Source organism: Pinus tabuliformis, chromosome 7, assembly GCF_031772625.1.
Source record: "Pinus tabuliformis cultivar Carrire ecotype Pingquan chromosome 7, CPIR1, whole genome shotgun sequence".
Taxonomy (NCBI): Eukaryota; Viridiplantae; Streptophyta; class Pinopsida; order Pinales; family Pinaceae; genus Pinus; species Pinus tabuliformis.
The window spans coordinates 1,727,286,596-1,727,294,558 of NC_142293.1; positions in this window are offsets into that span (position 1 = coordinate 1,727,286,596).

Consider the following 7,963-nt stretch of genomic DNA (forward strand, 5'->3'; position numbering starts at 1 on the left):
TTGATTGTAATTCATTTTTTATTCCATTTAATGAAATAGGCCTCCCCACTTTGAGCAAGGCCCGAAGACGTAGCCCACATTGGGTGAACTCCGTAATCAAATCGTTTTGTGCCTTTTGATCTCATTCTTTCTTATGATTTTCATTTGTTTTATATGTGTTTAAGTTACTTGGTTAAAATGCTCTTGTATATGCAATTTTGTATGCATCCATGAAGTTAAAAGATTTGGATCAAGTTTGGTATTAGAGCAATTCTTCTTGATGTGAGTTGCATGAGTGAATGCTAACCAGGAATAAGCTCCAAATAGGTGAAGAAAAAATCAAATCCTTTGTTCCCAAAGGAGAGCGTGTACCACGAAGATAGAACATGGAAAATGAGGAAGCTCAAATGGAGGAAGAGTGAAATTATCACAAGATATTCTTCACCATGGCAGATAAAGTTAACAAGTTGTTTGCAAAATATGAGAAGATAATAAAGGCTAAGAAGAAAGAACCACATGATCATGCCTCAATAAATCATGAAGGTGGAAGAGGAGAGCCTCTTGAACCACCCTCTCCATCCTCTAGGGACAGTTCTTATTCTTCTTCTTCTCATCACTGTAACAGGAATCATAGGAATACATCTAAGAAGCCTTTTTTTAATCTAGATGTAAAGTTTTATTTGGCCACATATAACGAGAATGTAATACAGATAAACTAAACAATTGTATTAGACGTATCAAGGTTTATTGTCGAATTCAGCAGATCAAGGAAGATGAGGCCAATATCAAATTAGCATCTCTTCGGCTGAGTGGCACCAAACTCGTCTGGTGGGAGAGAAAGTTGCAGAAAGGCAGCAAAAACTTGGGTAATCTCCTTTCTTCTTGGCCCAATTTTGTTTCTGCATTAAAATATTGATTTTATCCTTTGGGTTATCAACAAAAGGATTTAATGGAATGACAATATTTAAGACAAGGAAAGGGTCAAAATGTACAAATATTCACATAAGAATTTATAAAACAAGCTTTAAACTTGGGCATTTCACTTGATTCACCTAAAACTATAACAAATTATATTGGCACTTTACATAGTTACATCAGACATTATTTGTTGTTATTTGAGCCTACTACTATTGATGCATCTAGTGTGAAGGCCATTCACCTTGAAAGGAAGGGCAAGAATGATAAATAAGAGAAACTGAAGAAATCATCTTTCAAACCTCATAATGGCAAGTTCAAAGGAAAAGGGAAGGGAAAGGATAAGAAGGTAGCTACAACCAAGAAAGAAGAAGGAGCAAAGCCATCTCGCACACATTGCAAGAAGGAAGGTCATGATGATGAACATTGTTGGAAGTTTCATACGGAGTTGAAACCAAAGAGATTTGGTGTGAAGAACATGCAAACAACAGTGGAAACCTCACAACAAGACCATGGATCCAATTCTGGTGACGAGACACAGATCACAACAGTGGGCATACAAGGTACTCTTTCTCTTGATGCTAACGAAATTTATGAATTACATGCAAGTATAATTTCTTCAAATGAGTTTCTTATTAATGAACGAAAAAGGATTGAATTGTTCCACATTAGAGTCATAATGAAACATACTAGAGTGGATACCTTGTTTGATTCGGGCTCACAAGCAAATTTGATTTCAAAATCCTTGGTTAAAAAGTTAGGATTAGAGACCAAGACTCATTTGAAACCTTACCCTCTTGGTTGCATGTGTGATAAAGCCAAATTACATGTAACCAAGTAGGGTAGAGCTAGATTGTGATTGCATCCAAACTAGTAGATGAGGTTGAGCTTTATTTTGTACCCTTGGATATCTGTGGTATTGTATTGGGGAGTCCATGTTTGTATGACAAGAAAGCATTTTTATTTCACCATGACAACAAGTATCATCTTACGAAAGATGAGGTGAAATACATTGTTAGAGTTCATTGTGCCAAAATTAGTTTCAATCTTGTAAGTGCAGGTCAAATGAAGAGATTGATCAGTTCCAACAAAGGGTGCATGCTCATTGTTGTGACTGGAAAATATGCGGAGGCATATGAAGCTTTCCAAGGTTGTGATCCCACTCATAAAAAGGAAATGCATGAAATTGTTTTTAACTATAATAGCCTTTTTTAGAAACCAAGTGGGTTGCCTCCAAAGCGTGAGATCCAAGGTGAGATTCACTTGCAGCAAGATGCTTCTTTATGCAATATTGGTATGTACAGGTTTTCATCCATTGAGATGGAGGAGATAAAGAAGCAGGTGTAGGGAATGTTGAACTAAGGGGTCATAAGGCCAAGTTCTTCTCCAATTGGCTCACCCATCATGCTGGTGCCAAAAGAAGGATGGCACATGGAGGATGTGTGTTGACTACAGGTCTCTCAACAAATAACAGTGAAGAATCAATACCCGCTCCCTCACATTGATGATTTATTAGATCAATTGAAAATGTTGTCTATTTCACAAAACTAGACTTGTGTAGTGGCTATCATCAGGTCAGAATTGTAGAACGGGATGTATGGAAGACTGAATTCAAGAAAAAATATGGGTTTTTTGAATGGCTGGTGATGCCATTCGGACTATGCAATGCTTCGGCCACATTCATGAGGGTGATGAATGACATTTTCATCCCTTTTCTTGATGATTTTGTACTTGTTTATCTTGATGACATTCTTGTTTTTAGTAGGACATGGGAAGATCATGTGAGTCATGCTAGAAATATGCTTGATGTTTTGCAAAAAGAAAAGTTGTATGTCAAAATGTCTAAGTGTGAATTTGGTAAGACCTCTTTGGTTTACTTGGGTCACATTATTGGAGGTGGACAATTAAAAATAGATCCTTCTAAAATTGATTTGATTGTAAAGTGGCCTAAACCCACCAATGTTACCATTGCACCCCCCTTAAATGCATTGACAAGTGTGAAGCAAAGATTTCAGTGGGGAGGAAAGTAGTAGAAAGAATTTGATACACTCAAACAGAAGATTAGTATTGTGTCATTTTTGGCCTTATTTGACCTCCAGTAGCCTTTTGAGATCGAGACAGATGCCAGTGGATATGCCATGGGATTAGTGTTGGTGCAGCAGAGGAAACTTGTATGTTACCATTCAAAGAAATTCTCCCAAGATATAGTGAACTATCCCACATATGACAAGGATTTGTATGCCTTGGTTCAAAGCGTGAAGAAGTGGAAGCACTATTTGATCTGCATGGAGACCATCATTCACAAAGATCACCAGCCCTTACAATACCTCCATTGGTAGACCAATATTCAATAAGAACATCATTTCAGATGGATGGGATTCCCCCAGCAGTTTCACTTGGTAATAAAATATAAGAAGGGCACAAATAGCAAAGTGGAAAATATGCTTTCTCGCCCTCCTATTTTTTCATCTACAATTTTGCAAAATGCTTCTTTCTCTTTTGAAAGTTATGTTGAACAATATATTGATAATGATGATTTTAAGGATATTTATGTAAAGATGACTCATGCATTGCAGGTGGACCATTACCATTTACAAGGAAAGTTGTTGTACCACCTTGGAAAACTTTGTATCCCCACCAATGAGAGAATACATATAATCAGAGAGGCACATACCTCTCTTGTGTCAGGTCATTTTGGGGTAGGGAAAACTTTGTGTCATTTGTAGAGGTTGTGTTATTGGCCTCACATGAAAAATATTGTGGCTTGATATGTAAAGGGATGTGTGTTGTGTTTAGTTAGAAAGCCCACTAATAGAAAATTGAGGCTCTACACACCACTCCCTGTTCCGAGTCGTCCATGGGAAAGTGTGTCAATGGATTGTGTAGGTGGTTTTCCTTTGTCTATGAGAGTTCATGACTATTTGTATGTCATTGTGGATCAATTTAGCAAAATCTGTGTCTTAATGCCTTGTAAAAAGCAGGTCATTGTAGAGCAGACTTCCCATCTCTTCTTCCAATTTGTATGTGTCCACATTGGGCTACCCACATCCATTGTTTCTGATCAATACTCCCACTTTTTTGGAGAGTTTTTCACTATTTTGTGGAAAATGATGGAAACCAAGTTGAAGAGGAGCACGAAATTTCATCTGTAGACTGACGGGAAAACAGAGGTTGTCAACCGCACTGTGACACATTTACTCTGAGGCTATTTCGGAAAGCATCTCAAGTTGTGGGATGAGAAAAATCCCTATGTACAACATGCATACAATCAGGTAGTGCATTCATCCACTCAGAGCTCACCATTCGAGACATACTTTGGGTATTTTCCAAAGGATCACTTAAACATGGTCTTTGGGAGATATGAAGATTCTAGTGGGCAATATGATAGGGAAAAAGCACGGAATTTCATTCAGAGAATTCATATGATTCACCAAGAAGTGCAAGAGCATTTGGGGAAAATTCAAGCTCAATATAAAGCTAGACATGACAAGCATCGAGTCGATCACCAATTCTAGGTTGGAGATAAAGTGTGGCTCCACATCTTCAAAGACAGAATGAAAGGGGAAGAAAAGAATTTGAGACCAATATAATATGGCCCATTCACCATACTAGAGAAGATTGGAGACAATTCTTTTCATCTCGATTTTCCAACATGCATGCAGATGTACTTAGTGGTGAACATTGAACAATTGAAGTTTTATGAGCCTTTGTTGATCATGGACACTGAAGAGGTTGGATAGGTTCCTACAGTGGACAAATTTTCACCTGAATACTTGGAAAATCTACCTGAGGATATCATTCTTGACAGGAAGACCATGACTTCATGATGGGGAGACGTGGAGTACTTTTGTATTAGTTTCAAGGGAATTCATCCAAGTAAAGCCCGATGGATTGACAAGGAGAAAGTGAGGGAGGAATTCCCTCACTCGCCAATTGACTGATAAATCTTTTGGCAGCCCAAAATATCATTAGCGGAAAAGAATGTTCCAAGTGGCTCCAAAAATAGAAGTGGCACTAAAAGAGCTCAAAAATCAATGTCATCAGATTGAAGTGCAACCATGACCAAATCGTATTTCTCGCCACCCTAATTGCAACAGTATGAATGCCATGCAAATATGAGTTCGTATGCTGAGGATATAGTTGGTCAAATTTCTAGTCAAACTAGGCCAAGTAGCAGTCACTAACGAGGAAACAATTTTGCGAAGGGACGACGCATGGAATCTGGTAGTCATAATGGGTGAATTTGTCGCCTCTTTAATTTTCCCAATGACCCTTAAAAACCACCACCAGAATTTCTATTTTATATATATATATATATACATACATACATACATACATACATACATACATATATATAGGGTGGTGGGCCACCACCCCCTCCACCCACAACAATGGTATTCATATAATATATATGATTAGGGCGAGCCACCGTAAACCCAAACCATGCCCAACCCACCAAGCATTGCAACAAGGACACATGGAAGCAGTCGGTGGGGTTTGAACCCACTCGGCCCATGTGGGTCAGCCTGCCAATGGGCATCCTAAAATATTACACTGCCGAACTATTAAAAACAATATATTTCGTTGATTCAAAACAAACGCATGCTATATGGGGTGCGATAGGCCTTGAACCCAGCCTGCCCTTGAAATAGTTGCTTCTACCACCAATGATTCATGACTCAGATGTTGTTATCTTCACCCACATATTAATATATAAACCTATCATTCCATTCGACTGGAGGAGGTGTGGTGGACCAAAGACCAAATTTGAGTTTTTGCAAGTGGAACCAGGAGCACCCAAGCGGGCACGAAATTCAGGAAATATTATGAAGGAATCTTGGGAGAATCTTTTTCAGAGAATCTTGAGGAAATATAAAGATTCCTTGGAGCTCCAGAGGTCACTTTCTCATAATATGGTCAATTTTATAGTCGTTTGACACAATTTCACGCTATGAATCCAATGGTGATGTCCAGTTCTACATTTGATCTTTGCATTTCTTGTCCATGATAGAAATTGGGGGTATAAGAGTCATTTATGTAAATTTTATTGTAATTAATTTTTCCTTCCATTTAATGAAAGAGGCATCCCCTCTTTGAGAAGGGCCCGGAAACATAGCCCACATAGGGTGAAGTCTGTAATCAAATCATTTTGTGCCTTTTGATATCATTGTTTCTTTATGATTTACGCTTCTTCTCCATGTGTTTAAGTTACTTGGTTAACATGTTTTTTTATATTCAATTACTTATGCATACATGAAGTTAAAAGATCTAGATCAAGGAATGTTTATAGCTTCAGGAAAGAAGGAAGGGAGTAGGAAGATGTGGGAAAACTAGTGCAAAGAAAAACTAGTGGGAGGTAGAAGTCCCTACCCACTCTATATGTGAAGCCAAAAAGTCTCGAGGGTAGAAAAAACCCTAGATTAAATTAACCAATATACATCTAAGTAAATAAGGTCCTTTGATGAGACTACATCAAAAGAACTATCAAACCAACAAGACTCCACTAAGAGAGCCACCCAACTAATGGGTATCTACTAAAAATTGTATGCATGCCAACATTGAAGCTAATGAGCCACCACAATGAGTGCCAAGTAGTTGAAAAAAACACCTCCAAGAGAGGTTTCAAGAAACCTACACACAAAGGTGAGGAATACAAAATAAGAGAGCACATAACGATGAAGGAGTACCTAGAATAAGAGGAGTGAACAAACAACTAGCGAGTCAACCACCCCTAAATATGAATCTTTTTGAAACTTATTTAGCTCTAAACAAAATCTAATCAAGCCAACTCTTTGAGTATAAAAATTTTCTACCATGCAACCCTAATATAATTATCCCACTTGCATCGTGTCATTAAAGGGATTTGAATACATAAGTGAGACATTAAATTGGCATGAGGTTGATGTAGTGGCCTGAAATTCAATCATAGAGTTTTGAAAAGATACTTAGAAAAATTCAAGACCATTCATTTACAACCATCAAGAAGATTTTGCTAGTAAATGTATAACCCATAAAGAAATGAGTGGTGATAATTTTACATTTGAAACTAGCAAATTAACTTAGTCGTGACTTTAAATAGTTTTGATACTTTAATTTAGATGCCCACAACCAAGACACGGGGGCTTCACTGGGGGAAATGCCATACCACACCACACCACATGCATTCATATTGGGGGATATATATTGAGGGAAAGATGACATAATATATCGAATATATAATAGGGGGTAAAGGATTTTTATATTAGTGGGTATAAAAATGGAGCTCAAAGTTAATGAAAAATATAAAGGGGTATAAAAAATGTTATTAAAAAGTAGATACCTACGTAAAGGCTTTTTATATTGGTGGGTATAAAAATGGAGCTCAAAGTTAATGAAAAATATAAAGGGGTATAAAAAATGTTATTAAAAAAATAGATACCTACAATATCTAGTGAAAGTAGGGTTTTTTTAATTGGAAAGGTGTATTGGATTCAGATTGGTAAGGGGTTAAATAACTTATTTTTAGATGTATTTTCCAATATGTGTTCAAATTAATGGTATTGTTTAATATGCCACGAATGCACATGATATTCCATAGGTTCATTAAGTGAAGCCCCCATGAACCAACATGTAGGTGATGACTCTCCACCCATCCATAGGCTCAAGTGCACCATAGCTCTCTACATCTTGCTACACCTGAGCCCTCAATGTACTTATGACAATGATTAAACATTTTTTCCTATCATTTGTATGCAAGAAAAAAATGTCTAACATGCTTCTCCTTTATGAGAGATTTTTCGGTGTAAATCACAAGATATTTCATTTGTTGATGTGTTTCGAACCAGCTAGTGTGGTTCATCGTCAAGACAAGTTGAGTGAGCAGATCAGGCTTTTCATGTTAAATAGATAGAGCAGAAACCCCAACGGCTGAATTCCTTGACCAGGTAACGCTATATAGATAACGGCTAGATTTAGTATGACCATTATATAATTAAAAAATAACTTAGGTTAGTTAAATTCTTATTAAATCAAGAGTAAATAGATCTTTTTTATCCAATTATAATTATAAATATATGTTTTTAAAAATTAA